Source organism: Bubalus kerabau, chromosome 15 (genome assembly GCF_029407905.1).
Source record: "Bubalus kerabau isolate K-KA32 ecotype Philippines breed swamp buffalo chromosome 15, PCC_UOA_SB_1v2, whole genome shotgun sequence".
In the NCBI taxonomy this organism is placed as follows: Eukaryota; Metazoa; Chordata; class Mammalia; order Artiodactyla; family Bovidae; genus Bubalus; species Bubalus kerabau.
In genome coordinates, this window is record NC_073638.1 from 79382560 (window position 1) to 79402650 (window position 20091).

The 20091-nt window shown below is 38.5% G+C and overlaps 1 pseudogene; it reads right to left on the reverse strand.

Annotated features, from left to right (window-relative positions):
• Positions 1–11199: 11199 nt before the first annotated feature.
• LOC129627683 (olfactory receptor 10AG1-like) lies at positions 11200–12142 on the reverse strand (annotated as a pseudogene).
• Between the last annotated feature and the right edge of the window lie 7949 nt (positions 12143–20091).

Consider the following 20091-nt stretch of genomic DNA (forward strand, 5'->3'; position numbering starts at 1 on the left):
CCTTTCTGCAGTTGCAGAGAGTGGGGGTACTTTCTGTTGCAGACCATGGGCTCTAGAACTTGGGCTCTAATATCACAGGCTCAACAGTTGCAGTGCATGGCTTAGATTGCCTGTGGCTTGTGGTTATCTTCCTGGACCAGGGATTGACCCCATGTCCTCTGCAGGGGCAGGTGGACTGTTAACCACTGGACCACCAGGAAAGTCCCAGAAGGACTTTTAAATAACAGTCTTATGCCTGAGAGCTACAAAAGGAGGCAAAACCCTACCAGTTGGTAAATGCAGCTTTTCAACGTCAACTTGATTGTTCTTATGTGCATTTTGTATGACACTTTCACTAAAACAATGATATTTCAGCTGCTCTCAGAAAAACTTGCAGAACTTTTGGTAATTACGCTGTACTAGAGCACCCAGTGAGAAATAGATTTAAGGGACTAGATCTGACAGATAGAGTGCCTGATAAACTATGGACGGAGGTTCATGACATTGTACAGGAGACAGGGATCAAGACCATCCCCAAGGAAAATAAATGCAAAAAAGCAAAATGGCTTTCTGGGGAGGCCTTACAAATAGCTGTGAAAAGAAGAGAAGTGAAAAGCAAAGCAGAAAAGGAAATATATAAGGATCTGAATGCAGAGTTCCAAAGAATAGCAAGAAGAGAAAAGAAAGCCTTCCTCAGCGATCAATGCAAAGAAATAGAGGAAAACAACAGAATGGGAAAGACTAGAGATCTCTTCAAGAAAACTAGAGATACCAAGGGAACATTTCATGCAAAGATGAGCTCGATAAAGGACAGAAATGGTATGGACCTAACAGAAGCAGAAGATATTAAGAAGAGGTGACAAGAATACACAGAAGAACTGTACAAAAAAGATCTTCACGACCAAGATAATCACGATGGTGTGATCACTGACCTAGAGCCAGACCTCCTGGAATGTGAAGTTAAGTGGGCCTTAGAAAGCATCACTATGAACAAAGCTAGTGGAGGTGATGGAATTCCAGTTGAACTATTTCAAATCCTGAAAGATGATGCTGTGAAAGTGCTGCACTCAATATGCCAGCAAATTTGGAAAACTCAGCAGTGGCCACAGGACTGGAAAAGGTCAGTTTTCATTCCAATCCCAAAGAAAGGCAATGCCAAAGAATGCTTAAACTACCGCAAATTGCACTAATCTCACACGCTGGTAAAGTAATGCTCAAAATTCTCCAAGCCAGGCTTCAGCAATACGTGAACCATGAACTTCCAGATGTTCAAGCTGGTTTTAGAAAAGGCAGAGGAACCAGAGATCAAATTGCCAACACCCGCTGGATCATGGAAAAAGCAAGAGAGTTTCAGAAAAACATCTATTTCTGCTTTATTGACTATGCCAAAGCCTTTGACTGTTGGGATCACAATAAACTGTGGAAAATTCTGAAAGAAATGGGAATACCAGACCACCTGACCTGCCTCTTGAGAAACCTGTATGCAGGTCAGGAAGCAACAATTACAACTGGACATGGAACAACATACTGGTTCCAAATAGGAAAAGGAGTACTTCAAGGCTGCATATTGCCACCCTGCTTATTTAACTTCTATACAGAATACATCATGAGAAACGCTGGACTAGAAGAAGAACAAGCTGGAATCAAGATTGCCAGGAGAAATATCAATAACCTCAGATATGCAGATGACACCACCCTTATGGCAGAAAGTGAAGAGGAACTAAAAAGACTCCTGATGAAAGTGAAAGAGTGAAAAAGTTGGCTTAAAGCTCAACATTCAGAAAATGAAGATCATGGCATCCGGTCCCATCACTTCATGAGAAATAGATGGGGAAACAGTGGAAACAGTGTCAGACTTTATTTTTGGGGGCTCCAAATCACCACAGATGGTGATTGCAGCCATGAAATGAAAAGACAGTTACTCCTTGGAAGGAAAGTTATGACCAACCTAGATAGCACATTCAAAAGCAGAGCCATTCCTTTGCCTACAAAGATCCGTCTAGTCAAGGCTATGGTTTTTACAGTAGTCGTGTATGGATGTGAGAGTTGGACTGTGAAGAAAGCTGAGTGCCTAAGAATTGATGCTTTTGAACTGTGGTGTTGGAGAAGACTCTTGAGAGTCCCTTAGACTGCAAGGAGATCCAACCAGTCCATTCTGAAGGAGATGAGCCCTGGGTGTTCTTTGGAAGGAATGATGCTAAAGCTGAAAGTCCAGTACTTTGGCCACTTCATGCGAAGAGTTGACTCATTGGAAAAACTCTGATGCTTGGAGGGATTGGGGGCAGGAGGAGAAGGGGACGACAGAGGATGAAATGGCTAGATGGCATCACCGACTCAATGGATGTGAGTTTGAGTGAACTCTGGTAGTTGGTGATGGACAGGGATGCCTGGCGGCTGCATTTCATGGGGTCGCAAAGAGTCGCACACGACTGAACGACTGAACTGAACTGATCTGAAGAGCACCCAGACTGGAAATTTGCATGGCTACAAACACAGAACTGTCTTCCCTTCATAGCATTTGCCAAATTTTAAGTTGCTTGGAGTGGGGGTTAAAGATATGTCAAATACCTCTGAAATACAAGAGTAGACAATTCTATATTACTTTGTGCTGAAGAGACTAAGAAAGCTCAATACTTATGTGAAAGTCCTAGATTGTTACACCCTAGTAAGAGGGGTGAACTGGAGATACAGTGCATGTTGCCAAAACCAAAAGAATCAGTTTTCTATTTAATGGAGCTTATCACTCTTAGTTGCATCAGAAAAATAATTGAAGCTTCATTGATTTGAGAAATCCTGTACAGCATCTTTGTAGTCTGTACGCATGCAATAAACAAATTACTAAGCATGATAACAGGAAAGATTTTATGCCCATACAAGAGGGAAAATGCCAAAAGCAGATACACATTGAACCAAAGTTGGAGTTGGCAAGCAATAATTTAAAAATAATTCTAAAAACATCCTAAAGAAAATTGTAAAAAAAAATTGAAAATGGCAAAAGTTGGGAGACATTCCTCCAATGATTGAAAACCTTAGAAAATAGAATTGAAAAATACATCTAAATTGGCAACTTGTTGAGTGGATTTATTGATACATTGAATTTTTAAAAGCAAAGAATTGGATGAAAAGTGACAAGGTCAAAAGGGTTTGTATTAAGGATCTTTGGTTTGAACTTGGAACTAATGTGGTAAAGGAGGTCATCAGGAAAATCTATGCTACTTCCACTCAAATACTTAAATGCTCACCATGAACCAGCCTTAAGAAAACAGACTTTCACAGCAAATGCTCTTTCACATTGGTACTGCTTGAGAGGAATGAACTTAAAAAGTGTTTTCCATTTACCGTGGAGCCTAGAGTTCTTATATCCTTCAGACAATAGATGGCACCAGAGACAACTATCTAATCTATTTAGTATGCCTTTGAGTCAGTTCTGAAAAAGAAACTTTCAGTGTTCTTAAAGATTTTTGTGTAATTGAGATTTCCAATTATGTTAGTACTCTGTTTCTCACTGTGTATATGTGTTTTTTTTTTTCCAGAAATTTAAATTTTCTTTTAAGAAATTCTCCCATTACCAGTTCTCTTTGTAAATTGATCACACTCCTCTCTGTGCAGGAAACTGTGACTCTCAGGTTCCAGTAAACCATCATCAAACAAAAAGTCCTGATTTTTCTTATCCTTGGTATCAACACCCAGATATTCTTGTTGTTGTGTGGTCTCTAAGTCATGTCCGACTCTTTGCAACCCATGGACTGTAACTGTAACCCACCAGGCTCCTCTTTCCATAGAATTCTCTAGGCAAGAATACCGGAGTGAGTTGCCATTTCCTCCTCCAGGGGATCTTGCTGATCCAGTGATCAAACCTGGGTCTCCTGCACTGTAGGTGAATTCTTTATCACTGAACCACTGGGGAAGCCCTGATATCCCAATAGATTGAATTGATTTTATGGAAGGTCAGTAAAATACAATTGATTTAAAGTTGAACTCATGTTCTAGAATAAGCATCACATTATTGCTTATAGTCTCACATATAGGGCTTTTTATGGGAAGCTGTGAGGCAAGTAGATCTCAGTAGCCACCAGTCAGAATTTCAAATATTTATATAGAGGTGTGTCAGATGGTAAAGCATCTGCTCGTGATGCGGGAGACCTGGGTTCGATTCCTGGGTCAGGAAGATCCCCTGGAGAAGGAAATGGCAACCTGCTCAAGTACTCTTGCCTAGAAAATTCCATGGATGGAAGAGCCTTGTGGGCTACAGTTCATGGGGTTGCAAAGAGTCGGACACAACTGAGCAACTTCACTCACTTAACCAGGTTCAAGCATGTATACTGTCCAGGTGGTCTCAACATCAAGCTGCTCTCTCAAGACTGCTTGTGTGATCTTTGAAAATATCTCTCACTGAAGGGATGACAGACAGAATGTACATTCTATAGACAAGGGAGAGGGTGAGGAGTACCCAGTTCCAGTTTGCCAGTCAACCAGATGTTGCCTTCTCCAGAGGACCTCCTCCCATGGTCCTAAATGAATCTGTCAAATGAATCCCTTTATATTCATGAGTCCTAAGTTGCTTCAGTTGTGTCCAACTCTTTGTGACCCTCTGGACTGCAGCTAACCAGACTCCTCTCTCTATGGGATTCTCTAGGCAAGAACACTGGAGTGGATTGCCATACACTCCCCCAGGGTATCTTTCTGAACCAGGGGCTGGACTTGCAGCTCAGCAGGCAGACTCTTTACTGCTGAGCCACTGGGGAAGCCTGAATTCATTTATACACCATGTCATATCCACATTTCCAGAAAGAGTTGAATGCAGTTAATATCTTGAAAAAATTGTATGAGATGGCCGAGCTATTGAGATACCCTATGAGTAGCAAGTAAAGGTGGCTTGTGTCCCTTTAGAGGTGAAAGCAAACTTCCTCTGAGAGGCAGTTGAAATAGGCACTGAACAGAGCATATTAGCTAAATCTACGGCTGCAAAATACTTAATACTTGCTGGTGGAATGAAGTCAGTAATGTCATTGTTATTGCCTGTGGAGCCTTCACGGCTGGGGCTATGGCATTAAGGTTGTGATCATATGGTGTCATTCATTATTTCCATTTTATGGACCAGCCAAACTGGGTTGTAAAATGGAGGAATACTGGGGGTTGATCACCCCTTTTCCTGAATCAACTTGAGCTGGAGAAAGGGGATGGATGAAGGTCAAAGACAAAGCAAGGCCACAAACCAAGGGCCCCAGGACATTGCGCGGCTCCTCGGTGCCGGGCAGGGGGATGGCTGGGTGCAGGGATGCATCCTTCATCCCTGTTCCCTGCAGCTTGTACCCCAGGACTGGGAACATGCTGCCTCTGGACCAGCCTGTACTCTCTGAGCCCAGACGGCCTGACCAAAGGCAAAGCAAAGGTCCTCTTGCCTTCCTGGGGAGGCCAGGGCTGCTGGGGCCCCCATCGCCTCTGACTACAGGAGGGTCCAGCTTTTGGCCATTCTCTTCCAGGTGAACGCCAGCCTAAAGCTGGGGCTATGCAAGTCCAGCCCCCAGGAGGTGGCTCACACTGCAAGCTGCCGGGGTCATCCTGGAGAGTCTGTTCCCCAGGGACGGGCTGCAGCGTCCTGTGCGGCTACAGAAGGATGGGGAAGACCTGAAGAGGAAGGTGCTTTCTGCTCCTAATTACTAAAAAAAAAAAAAAAAAAAATTCCCTTCTCCTTCAGATAGTTTTTGTATAATGAGTTTAAGTCTTAGATGACCTCATTTTATTTTACACTGGGCCATTTCAAGTTTTCTAAGTGTGTGCTTTAAAAGCTGTCCATAGTCAGATATCAAATATGGAGTCAGACTCCTTGTTACATGTCTCTTTTCATGAAGCGTAGAGTACATGTGCAGCTGACCAGTCATGTCAGCTTAATTCCTGCCAGTAAAATTTTTGGATAATGGCCTTCTTTCATTTTGTGATCTGTCAATGAATATTGTTGTTTAGTCCCTAAGTCATGTCCGACTCTTTTGCAACTTCATGGAGTATAGCCCTCTAGGCTCCTCTCTCCATGGGATTCACCAGGCAAGAATACTGGAGAGGATGGCCATTTCCTTCTCCAGGGGAGCTTCCCCACCCAAGGATTGAACCTTTATATCCTGCTTGGCAGGTGGATTCTTTACCACTGAGCCTCCAAGGAAGCCTGTCAGTGAATATAAATATATACAGATACATATGCATTGCATATGTACTTTATGTATTTACATATAAATATATAAAACTCTTATAACTCAGTAAGAAATTGACAGCACAAGTACAATGTTAAAAAACAATTTGAGCAGATAATTCATCAAAGAAGATATAGAGATGACAAGTTACACCATGAAAAACTCAGTGTGAAATTACTGAGTTTGATTAGGGAAATAAAAATTAAAAAATGAAATATCACTAAACATGTTAAAATTGAAAGAAAAATCTAATGAAAACAAAACAACAACAACAACAAAAAAATAATGCACAGATAATACTTAATGCTGGTGAGGATTTAGAATATGTAAACATCTGTGCATTTCTCGTAGGAATGCAAAATTGAGACAGCTTCTCTGAAGGTTTGTGGTTCATTATAAAATTAATTACACACTTACAATTATTATAAAATTATAATAATACAAAATAATACAAAATATAAAATAATATAAAATATAAAATTATACATTATAAAATTAATTACACACTTACATTTATCCAAAAGTCTTACTTTATATAGAAATGAAAACTTGTATTTACACAGAAATCAGTTGCCAAACATTCAGGGCAACTATAACAGTGACATTCTGGAAACAGCCCATGTGTTCTTCATCCAACAAATGGGCGAACAAACTCTGGTACATTACATAGTGTGAGAAACTACTAAGAAATATAAATAAACAAACCATATTGATGCAGTCAGCAATATGCTAAATGCTTTATGCAAAGTGAAAATTCAGACTTAAAAGGCTTTATGATTCCATTTGTATGACATTCTGAAAAAGGCAGATGTACAGAGGACTGGTCAGCTGGTGATAAATTAGTAGAGTATTAACTAGAGAGACAGAAAATGAGAACTTTGGAGAGTTATCAAGCTGTTCTGTATTTTGATCATGTTTTTGGTTACATAACTGTGGATTTGTCAGACTTCTCAAAATTTTACAAAAAAATACATTTCCATTTGCATGCAAATTTAAAATGTTATAGAATATATTTTAAAATGTTATCAATTAACGAAAACATCACTAGATTATTATACATGTCCATTCCCCTGATCCAGTCTAAAGAGGACCTTTTATCCTCATTTACAAATCAATCAACTTTGACAACTACACTGCCAGGGTCAGCCTGTGGGTTGAGAAATAATCTCAGTTAGATGCTGGCAGGAGGTCTTTGTCATTCCTGAGTCACTTGTTTGTCACAGACAATCTCATACATCTAGTCGACACAGTTTGCAAACAGAAACACACAGATAATGACAGTAAATAATGTGAGAACAAAACACGTTTGTTATGTCACAGTTGTTCCAATGATACATGCACAATACTGTTAAAATTGTGCTATATTTCAAATACAAAAAAGTGATCCTTTCTAGACTAGAGGACAACCCATCTTCCTTATAGGCTATTTATAAATATTTAATTAATTTAATTTTAATGATAAAATTTTATTCATAGGAACTTATTATCATGATTGTGTGAACATTCAAAGGAAAGATAGATTGAAACATAACTATAGGTCAGTACCAATATAGGTATTATTAATCAGAAGCAGAATATATTAAGAAAAGGTGGCAAGAATACGCAGAAGAACTGAATACAAAAGATCTTCATGACCTAGATAACTACGATAGTGTGATCACTCACTCAGAGCCAGACATCCTGGAATGCGAAGTCAAATGGGCTTTAGAAAACATCACTACAAACAAAGCTAGTGGAGGTGATGGAATTCTGGTTGAGCTATTTCAAATTCTAAAAGATGATGCTGTGAAAGCACAGCACTCAATATGCCAGCAAGTTTGAAAAGCTCAGCAGTGGCCACAGGACTGGAAAAGGTCAGTTTTCATTCCAATCCCAAAGAAAGATAATGGCAAAGAATGTTTAAGCTACCAGATAATTGCATTCATCTCACATGCTAGCAAAGTAATGCTCAAAATTCTCCAAGCCAGGATACAGCAGTATATGAGCTATAAGCTTCCAGATGTTCAAGCTGGATTTAGAAAAGGCAAAGGAACCAGAGATCAAATTGCCAATATCCATTGGATCATGGAAAAAACCAAGAGGGTTCCAGAAAAAATCTACTTCTGCTTTACTGACTATGCCAAAGCCTTTGACTGTGGGGATCACAACAAACTGGAAAATTCTTAAAGAGATGGGAACACCAGACAACCTTATCTGCCTCCTGAGAAATCTGTATGCAGGACAATAAGCCACAGTTAGAACTGGACATGGAACAACAGTCTGGTTCCAAATCAGGAAAGGAGTGTGTCAAGGCTGTATATTATCCCCCTCCTTGTTTAACTTATATGCAGAGTGAAATGAAGTGAAGTGAGAGCCGCTCAGTCCTGTTTGACTCTTTGTGAAACCATGGAAAGTATAGTCTATGGAATTCTCCAGGCCAGGATACTGGAGTAGGTAGCTTTTCCCTTCTCCAGGGGATCGTCTCAACCCAGGGATGGAAGCCAGGTCTCCTTCATGGCAGGTGGATTGTTTAGCAGCTGAGCCACAAGGGAAGCCCGAGTACATCAGGTGGAATGCCAGGCTGGATGAAGCACAAGCTGGAATCAAGATTGCTGGGAGAAACATCAATAACCTCAGATATGCAGATGACACCACTCTTATGGCAGAAAGTGAAGAAGAACTAAAGAGCCTCTTGATGAAAGTGAAAGAGGAGAGTGGAAAAGTTGGCTTAAAACTCAACATTTAGAAAACTAAGATCATGGCATCTGGTCCCAACACTTCATGGCAAATAGATGGGGAAACAATGGAAACAGTTATAGACTTTATTTTTTTGGGTTCCAAAATCGCTGCAGATGGTGACTGTAGCCATGAAATTAAAAGGCACTTGCTCCTTGGAAAAAAAAAAGTTATCACCAACCTAGCCAACATATTAAAAAGCAGAGACATTACTTTGCTGACAAAGCTCTGTCTAGTCAAAGCTACGGTTTTTCCAGTAGTCATGTATGGATGTCAGAATTGGACCATAAAGAAAGCTGAGCACCAAAGAATTGCTGCTATTGACTGGTGTTGGAGAAGACTCTTGAGAGTCCCTTGAACTGCAAGGAGATCCAACCAGTCCATCCTAAAGGAGATCAGTCCTGCGTGAACATTGGAAGGACTGATGCTGAAGCTGAAACTCCAATATTTTGGGCACCTCATGAGAAGAGTTGACTTATTGGAAAAGACCCTGATGCTGGGAAAGACTGAAAACAGGAGAAGGGAATGACAGAGGATGAGATGGTTGGATGGCATCACAGACTCGATGGACATGAGTTTGGGTAAACTCCGGGAGTTGGTGATGGACAGGGAGGCCTGGCGTGCTGCGATTCATGGGGTCTCAAAGAGTCAGACACGACTGAACGACTGAACTGAACTGAAGTGAATCATAAGCTGTGGAAATAGTTTTCCACACTCTGATTTTACCATTATTTCAAATAATGATGACAGAGTCATATTCTTTGTAAGCCAAATTCCAAATAAAATCTGCAAAGTCTGCATGTTCAACAATGCTTTTTAATGTTAAAATCATATAAAAGTAGCAACAAACTGGATGACAAAATAAAACTTTTTAACATAGTAGATATTTGTGCAAAAAATGCTCTAAAATATCTAGCTATAGGATATTTTGATTATGAAATCCACACCTACAGAAGCATGCAATTATTTTCTTTAAAATAAGACCTCTTTTACTACTCTCCCTTTGACACCATGAGTATATTAAATTCGTGCAAAGTGTTAATGAGATGTGTCTGTAGTCACAGCTGATTATATTCACAGAAGTTCATACATCAGATGAAGGTGTGTTGAATACATACATAGCAGAGGAAAGCACTCTTTAAACATTGAAGTGCTCAATCATAACACATACATTAAAATATCAAAACTTGCACTTCAGAGAAACATTTTCTACCACAAAAGAGCTTCTGTACCAGCTAAAAAGTCACTAAAGATGTACTATCTATCACCACCAAACACTGTGAAACATGAATGTGTATTTTCTCTAAATCATATTCAAGCCTGTGCAATAAAACACTTTTTTTTTTTAATTTCACACAGCAATACTTCTGGTGGGATGGTATAGCTAGCCATGTGCTTTTAAATAAGCTTCATACTCATTTTAATTTTGTTCTTTAAAAGAATTAAAGGAAAAAATAATAGCTAAATGACTTGCTCTATGTCTGGTAGAGAAGATTAAAAACCAGTGATCGAACTTCTGGGACAGCAGTGTTGCATGATTTTGTAAAACGTTCTTTACTAAGTAACACATGTATATGCAATTACAAAAAATGATACTGATGAAACTTTGCAGGAAAGGAATGGAGACACAGACGTAGGGAATGGACTTACACAGTGTGGGTGGGAGAGAGTGAGATGAATGGAAAAGAAGAAGCAACATATTTACACAGTCAGATGGATAGCTGGTGGGAAGTTGCTGTGTAGCACAGGGAGCCCAGCCGCAGGTGATGACATGGAGGAATGGGGTGAGGGAGGGGAGGGAGGCTGGGATGGGAGAGGATATAGGGATAATCATGGCTGCTCTGTGTGGTGTTGAAAAAGACTCCTGAGAGTCCCTTGGACTGCAAGAAGATCCAACCAGCCATCCTAAAGGAAATCAGTCCTGAACATTCATTGGAAGGATAGATGCTGAAGCTGAAACTCCAAACTTTGGCCACCTGATGTGAAGAACTGACTCATTTGAAAAGACCCTGTTGCTGGGAAAGATTGAAGGCAGGAGGAGAAGGGGATGACAGAGGATGAGATGGTTGGATAGCATCACCGACTCAATGGACATGAGTTTGAGTAAACTCTGGGAGTTGGTGATGGACAGGAAGGCCTGTCATGCTGCAGTCCATGGGGTCGCAAAGAGTTGGACACAACTGCAAGACTGAACTGAACTGAATTGAAAAATACAGTATAAAAAGAAGAGGTTAACTTCTAAACTGGGAAATGTAGAGATCTTTAAAAATTTATCTGATCATCCTGTGGCCAGTATTTAAAGCATTTTTAAATAAACTCATCACACTACTTTTTTCAGTAATGATTTTCTTGGTGCTGCAATCACATTCTTGTTCTGAAGGCTGTATATCATGGGACTGAACATAAGAGTCACTATGATATAGAAGAGAGAGAGCAGTCTGTCAGTTCCTGCAGAATGTCTGGATTTGGGCCTTAGGTATGCAATGGCAGCAGATCCAAAGAATAAAAGCACAACCAACAGGTGAGACAAACACGTGGAGAAGGCTTTGGCTCGCCCTCTGGCTGTTGGCAACCTCAGAATAGTGGAAATGATTTTGTTGTAAGAGGCAAGGATCAACATAAAATGTACAGCAACAAACAACAGAGCTACTGCATAGACTGACAGTTCCTGCACAGAAGTGTGTCCACAGGCCAGTTTCAGAATGGGGGGTATGTCACAGAAGAAGTGGTTAATCTGGTTCAAACAACAGAAATGCAGAGTGAAGATCCAACACGTTTGCCCTATCTGCACTGGGATTCCACTGACCCAGGAGCCCACAGTCAGCTGAAGGCATGTCTTTAGGATTATGACAAGGGGATAGTGCAGAGAGTCACAGATGGCCACACAGCAGTCATAGGCCATCACTGCCAGGAGGAAGCACTCAGTGGCCTCCAGCACAAGGAAGAAGCACATTTGGGTGGCACAGCCCAGCACAGAAATGCTTCTGTCCTGAGTCCAAAGGTTGACCAGAATCCAAGGGAGAATGACCGGCACATAACAGATTTCCAGGAAGGAAAAATTTGCCAGGAAAAAATACATGGGTTTTTGCAGTCAAGCCAAGTTATTATTATTAAGAGACTATTTCCAATTAAAATAATGAAGTAAGTGATGGTGAACACCCCAAATAATATCCCTTGGAGGTTTGGAAGATCAGAAAACCCGGTAGTGCAAATTGTATCACTGTGGACACATTGTCTTCTGCTTCCATCTCTTCATATTTCATCTGTGCGAGTGATTCAACCAGAGGTACTGTCATTTCATTTTTAGACTCTTTTTTTGTGTGTGTATAAACTAGATTATATGTCTTCTTACTTTTCATTTCCCTATAAAAACCAAACTTATAATTCCAGGTGCTCTAAAAGTACAGAGAAGTATACTTTTATTTATCATTAAACCTATATGAAAGAAAAAAACTTCAGTCTATGTTTTCTCTACCATATATTATTTTATTGCTTTGATTCTGAAGACGTGATTGCAATTTTTCTATTCATCTGAACACTTAAAAATTCAAATTGAAAATTATGTTCAATTGTAACAATGATTTCATGTTTTCAACAGACATGCTATTTTCATCTCTCTATTCTGTTTTCCTATTATCAATTCAAAATTAATTTAATTGTTCCTGTACATATTTTGTAAACCACTTAAAATTATTTTGGGGATAAAAATAGTTAATTTTTAAAATGATGATCATCCAGTGGTATATCCAAATTTTGTTTGTCTTTGACATTATGCATATTTAGCTCTTTTACTATAAAACCAAATTAATGAGCTGACCATTGAGTATTATGGGATACTATTTATTTTTTAAAAGGGTGTATTTCAATATAATGTCTATGAAAGCAACAGTCTTAGTTTTTTTTTAATATATAATTTCTGTTTTTATTCATGTTTTTATTTTAGTTTGGCCACATGGCATGTAGGATCCTAGTTCCCAGACTAGGGATCAAATTTGGACCCTTGCAGTGGATTCAGGGAGGCTCAACCACTGGACTAACAGGGAAGTTCCAGTAGTCATAATTTTTAATTCAGATTTTCCAACTTGGAGAAAAGAATCATTAAGCTGATCTTTCTGTCCAGGAATACCCAAGAGATAAGAAGTAGGTATCTCTGGCACTTATGTTCCAGCTAGGAGTTCTAACTAGAATGCTCACCCCTCACACACTTACTGCATGAAAGAAACATCAGCCACAATTCATCTCTGATCTTCCTAAATTACTCACATCCTTGATAACTGCTGTTGTTCTGCTGGCCCCATTTAATCCATTCATTCTTCTTTTTTTATTTTTGTATATTCTTTTTATGTGAACGAGAATATGTTGAATTAAGGTTGCCCATCTTTGTTAAGTACTTGTCCTTTACTATAGCTAGATTTTAAGATTCTTATGATATTCCAGATGTTCAAGCTGGTTTTAGAAAAGGCAGAGGAACCAGAGATCAATATGCCAACATCCGCTGGATCATCGAAAAAACAAGAGAGTTCCAGAAAAACATCTATTTCTGCTTTATTGACTATGCCAAAGCCTTTGACTGTGAGGATCACAATAAACTGTGGAAAATTCTGAAGGAGATGGGACTATCAGACCACCGGACCTGCCTCTTGAGAAACCTATATTCAGGTCAGGAAGCAACAGTTACAACAGACTGGAACAACAGACTGGTTCCAAATAGGAAAAAGAGTATGTCAAGGCTGCATATTGTCACCCTGCTTATTTAACTTTTATGCAGAGTACATCATGAGAACTCTGGGCTGGAAGAAGAACAAGCTGGAATCAAGATTACTGGGAGAAATATCAATAACCTCAGATATACAGATGACACCACACTTATGGCAGAAAGTGAAGAGGAACTAAAAAGCCTCTTGATAAAAGTGAAAAAGGAGTGAAAAAGTTGGCTTAAAGCTCAACATTCAGAAAACGAAGATCATGGCATCTGGTCCCATCACTTCATGGGAAATAGATGGGGAAATAGTGGAAACAGTGTCAGACTTTATTTTTTTGGGCTCCCAAATCACTGCAGATGGTGACTGCAGCCATGAAATTAAAAGACGCTTACTCCTTGGAAGGAAAGTCATGACCAACCTAGATAGCATATTCAAAAGCAGAGACATTACTTTGCCAACGAAGGTTTATTTAGTCAAGGCTATGGTTTTTCCAGTAGTCATGTATGAATGTCAGAGTTGGACTGTGAAGAAAGCTGAGCTCGAAGAATTGATGCTTTTGAACTGTGGTGTTGGAGAAGACTCTTGAGAGCCCTTGGACTGCAAGGAGATCCAACCAGTCCATTCTAAAGGAGATCAGCCCTGGGTGTTCTTTGGAAGGACTGATGCTAAAGCTGAAACTCCAGTACTTTGGCCACCTCATGCAAAGAGTTGACTCATTGGAAAAGACCCTGATGCTGGGAGGGACTGGGGGCAGGAGACGAAGGGGACAACAGAGGATGAGATGGCTGGTTGGCATCACTGACTCGATGGACGTGAGTCTGAGTGAACTCTGGGAGTTGGTGATGGACAGGGAGGCCTGGCGTGCTGCAATTCATGGGGTTGCAAAGAGTCGGACACGACTGAGCGACTGAACTGAACTGGACTGAACTGATGATATTCTGTACATCTTTCTATGGAATATATAGGTATATTTTCTCACAAAAGCAATTTCTTAATTAATTGAATAAATTAAAATGAATCAACTTGATTGTTTCTTTATAATAGTCCCCAAGATGTAAGTGAGGATTTCTACCCAAAATTCAGAACAAGCTCCTGTACCCTCCTGTTTTATTTACTTATTTAATTCAGTGTAGACTGTAGTACTTGTATACTGATTAAAATTGCTTGTTGAAAGAATCATCAATCTTTTTAGACCAGTACAGTTCAAGTGTACCTTCTGTAGAGTGTGTGTGTGTGTCTAGAAATTATATCATTTTCACCCACTCTTGTAGAAGTTACAAATTATATCATTGTTTTCAGTATTACATACATAACTTCCATGGTATGTGTTAACTAATTTGAAAGTTCACAGAGATGAAGCCACTGCAAAGAAGAGACACACCTATATCCACATTCTAACAGTTTTAAGTGAGGACGAGGGTCAACATTTCAGCTACAGAAGTGTAGACACACACCTGGGATAGCAGGAACAGTCCATCCAACACTTGAGCACCCTGGGGAATTCCTTTCCCCAGGAAAAGGAAAGCTGAACAGAATCTATTTTATCAGCTACAGTATTTCAGACTACTTATATATATTTTTATTTTACATATATATTAAAGATCAGAAGGTATTTAAACTTAACTCATTATTATAGAATTTTCCCAATGAAAATGTGATTTTAAGAAATATAAAAATGCTTTAACTGTGTCTTTAGAATGATCAGAAACGGGGGTCTGATAGGTGACATTATTAAGATACGATTTTATGTGTATAAGACTATGAAACAGTGCCTATTTTTTTCACTATCTTATCCTGACACCTTTATCCATGTTTATTCACCTATTTAATTCAATGTAGAGTGTAATACTTGGATACTGATTAAAATTGCTTGTTGAATGAGCTATCAACCTTTTCAGTCCTGTATGTATCATGCCTTACATTTGATGAGTTAACCTCTGCCTTCAGAAACTACCATCAGTTTTTGTTTTTTTTTTTTAAATTTTATTGAATCTTCTTTTGATATAAGGTCTTCTCTCATTTTTTGGACTTCTATCTAAAGTATTCCTTTCTGTTCAAGTAGGATAGTATATTTGAATATCCCTAGGTCAAGAAGATTTCCTGGAGAAGGGAATGGCTACCTGCTCCAGTATTCTTGCCTGGAGAATTCCATAAACAGAGTAGCCTGGTGGGTTATGGTCCATGGGGTTGTAAAGAGCCGGATATAACTGAGCGACTACTGAAACTCACGTTCAAAAAATAGCCAGAAGAAGTAAAAAAACAGAACTTGCAATAAAAAATACAGTGTTCTTAATTTACTGAAACCTTTTTTTTTATTCTTAACTTTGCTTTTCTTTGTCAAATGGAGCAAGATTTTATGAATCTTAAGTGGAATTATCAATGTAAAATCATATTTAAAGTAAGAAATATTAAAGTTATTCAAATCCTACCAAAGTTACTCTTAGTTTTATAAACTCAATCTCATCAAAATTTTTCTTCTCAAATCTTGCAATGTTGCTGCTGGTTTCCAGCTTCTGGAAACCTTTAGATAGTACTACTACACTCAGAAAGAAAAGCCATAAAATTGTTCAGGTTATGTAGCCACTTTTGTTTTTATCCAAATAACTCATGTTTGCTTTTCTGGTCTTTCCACTGTGTGATGATTATAATAAGCATGTACATCATCTATCATTAAAATGTACATGGTGCTATTGAAGACAGGTTTGTAAAATCAAATTGAAGATAGAAAAGTCTAAAATTGGTGATTCCAGAAGTCTATAATTCCTTGTGCACTGCAGTCCATGGGTTCACAAAGAGTCGGTCAAAACTCAACGACTGAACTGAACTGAACTGAATTCCTTATTTGAAGTTTCTAAAGATTTAAATAAAAACATACCTAAATCTCTTTTGTATTGTCAGATTCAGTTACCATAAAAGTTATTTTTAACAAACAGTATTTGATGTTAATAGGGTGCAAAATCCTTTTAATAAAGTTCATTTGCTATCTTATTCCTTAGTTATCATACATTAACTTTAATGAGATATCCCCAGGTTTAATACATGCAAACTTCTTAAATACATACTTAATACATACTAATCACTTAATAAAGGTTAGCATTTTAATGATTATGATAGTGATGCTGCTGCTGCTGCTGCTTCTGCTAAGTCACTTCAGTCATGTCTGACTCTGTGTGACCCCAGAGACTGGTAAACTTTGATATGGTGGCCCACTATATTATACAGTACTTTTGTAATTTTTTTTTTGATAATATAACGATGTGGGTCAGAGAAGTAAAAAGGCTATCTGAATCAGGGTTTTGAAATTAAACAACAATAATAACAAAAGTTTCCTTGCTAAATTTTCTGAAATTAGTGTTTTTTGCCTGATGTTACATACAAATAGGCACATTTAAAACTAAATTCGACATTGGACAAAAATGAGTCATGCTTACCTGTTTAGATTGAAGTTAAATACAATGCTTACGTTTATTAATTGAGCTATTGAGTTAAAAGCTGATAGAACTGTGGAAGTTTTTTTTGGTTTTTTTTTTTTTGGTAGTTAGGTAATTCTTGACACCAAGTATTTGATACCAGGCCTAACCGCCCTCTAAAATATCTTCTATCTTCATAACAAATAGTGCTTTTTAAATAGGAATTATTCTTACACTTGGGATCAGCTTCTTCCCCAGGTCACTATCTAATTGAACTAATTAGATAGTTCTTTCTGCATGCCACTCAAGAAGTTTGGTACAACAAGCAAAACCATACCTGTCTATACCACGCATTCTCTAAATTCTCTCTCTTCCTGTATTTTGTAATGACTAAGAAATATAAGCATTGTAAAACAATAATTTATGATGATATATTATTTTTATAAAATAAAGATGGTCTAAAAGATGTAAATATACACTGTCTTACATGGAATTTTGTTTCTCTCCCGTTAAGTGTTCTGCAGTAAGAAATCCAGGACTGTTGGGGCAGCTGTGTCATCTTCAATACAGATCTTCTACCTCTCCATCCGCATGAGCCGGGTAGTCCTCACTGCCTCCCAGACTACAAGGGATACAGAGGAATGCTCATTCACTCCTTTTCAGATGCACAAACTGGAAACAGAATACTGAATTTCCAGGCATGACCCCTCATATCAACATTAGTTACAACATCACGCTAAACTGGAAGAGAGGACGCAAATATTTCTAGCTGTGCTAACGTGTGTCCAGCCAAGACTCCCATTTATATCAACTGCCCTCAGTTGTCACAAACTATAACTCCAAGAAGTTACTATATTGTCTCCCCAGCCAAGGATGCCCTCAAGTTAATTGTGGCAACTCTCAGTACAGAGACTATAAGGTAATAGTATTTTCTGTGCCACACCCTACAAACAAACACACACAGACACAAAATCACAAGATACAATGGAGAAAAATATGAGATTTAACTATAGGAAGTAGGAATAGATTTATACTTTTATGAAGATTAATAGTTAAAAGCTAGTTTATAAATTTTATGCCTATGCGTTGAAAACTGTTCAAGTGTTATATATGTACACACCAATTTTGAATTATACCATTTTGTGATTTGTTTTATTTTAATTCTAACAATTGAAATACATGCATAGCATAATCTCAGTTTTGTTTTCATTTGCATTTTGATAATGACTAATGGCAGTTACTATCCTTTATGTGATTATTTGACTTCTGCTATCCGCTTTAGTAAAATATTTATTTAAGAGTTTTGTACATTTAGTGGACATTTAGATTACTTCCATGTCCTGGCTATTGTAAATAACAGTCCAATGAACATTGGGGTGCATATGTCTTTTTGAATTATGGTTTTCTTGGTGTATATGCCCAGTAGTGGAATTCTTGGGTCAATGGCAGTTCTATATTAGTTTCTTAAGGAACCTCCATACTGGTCTGCACAGTGGCTGTATCAATTTAAGTTCCCACCAACAGTACAAGAGGGTTCCCTTTTCTCTATACCCTCTCTAGCATTTCTGGTTTGTGTATTTTTTGATGATGGCCAGAGAGCTAGTGGGAACCTTTTTTAAAGCACAGGGGGCTCAACTCAATGCTCTGTGGTGACCTAGATGACGGAATGTCAGGAGTCAGAGGGAGGGGACCTATGTATACATATAGCTAATTCACTTCATTATACAATAGAAACTAGCACAATATTAAATAGCAATGATACACCAACAAACAAAAAAAAAATCTCCTACATTTGATGTTAGATTGCTTCTTCCTGTTGGCTTTGAGAATTATTTGCATAATCTTTCTATATATTTATTATTTGATATATGCAACTTTCAAATGTTTTCCCTTTTAGCTTGTATTTTCTATTTGGGCTTCCCTAATAGTTCAGTTGGTAAAGAATCCGCCTGCAATGCAGGAGACCTCAGTTCCATTGCTGGGTCAGGAAGACTGCTGGAGAAGGGATAGGCTACCCACTTCAATATTCTTTGGTTACTCTTGTGGCTCAGCTGGTAAAGAATCCCCCTGAAGTGTGGGAGACCTGGGTTAAATCCCTGGGTTGGGAAGATCCCCTGGAGAAGGGAAAGGCTACCCACTCCAGTATTCTGGCCTGGAGAATCCCACGGACCGTATAGTCCACGGGGTCACAAAGAGTAGGAAACAATGGAGTGACTTTGACTTTCACTTTATATTTGTGAAGGCAATTGGGACAACTTACTCTTTCTTTAGAGACCTTTTATAAACATTTTGCTGATTTATCTTGATAAAATTTTAGATGTAGGAGCTTATTAAGACTATGAAAATTCACAACAAAAATAGATTGAAAATAAGTACAGATCAGTACAGATACAGGCATTATTAATAATATCTCTTGAAATCATTTTTATCTTTGGGCTACTATTTCAAGTAATGATGAAGGAGTCATAGTTGTTGTGAACCAAGTTATAAGAAAATGTGCAAAGCCTGCAGGTTTAACAATGCTTTTACATGTTAGAATTATACAACAACAAAATAGATTACAAAATGAAATCTTATTTAAAATGTAAGATATTTGTCAAAAAACTGCTTTCAAATCATCAAATATCTAGCTGTGGAATATCATAATTATGAAAGCCACACTCACAGAAACATACAATACTTTTCTTTGAAATATCAATAGGGCCTTTCTTACTACTCTTCCAATTGACTTGTGAATATATTAAATTCTTGCAAGATACTTATGAAATGTGTCTATATTCACAGGTGTCTGTGTCCACAGAAGTTCAGACATCATATGAAGTTGGGTTAAATGCATGCACAGAAAAGGAAAACACACTTCCCTTGGAACATCCAAAATGTCAATCATAACACACACATTAATGGTGCCAAAACCTGATATTCAGTTCAGTTCAGTCACTCACTTGTGTCTGCTCTTTGTGACCCTATGAACGGCAGCACGCCAGGCCTCCCTGTCCATCACCAACTCCTGGAGTTTACCTAAACTCATGTCCATTGAGTCGGTGATGCCATCCAACCATCTCATCCTGTCGTCCCCTTCTCCTCCTGCCCTCAATCTTT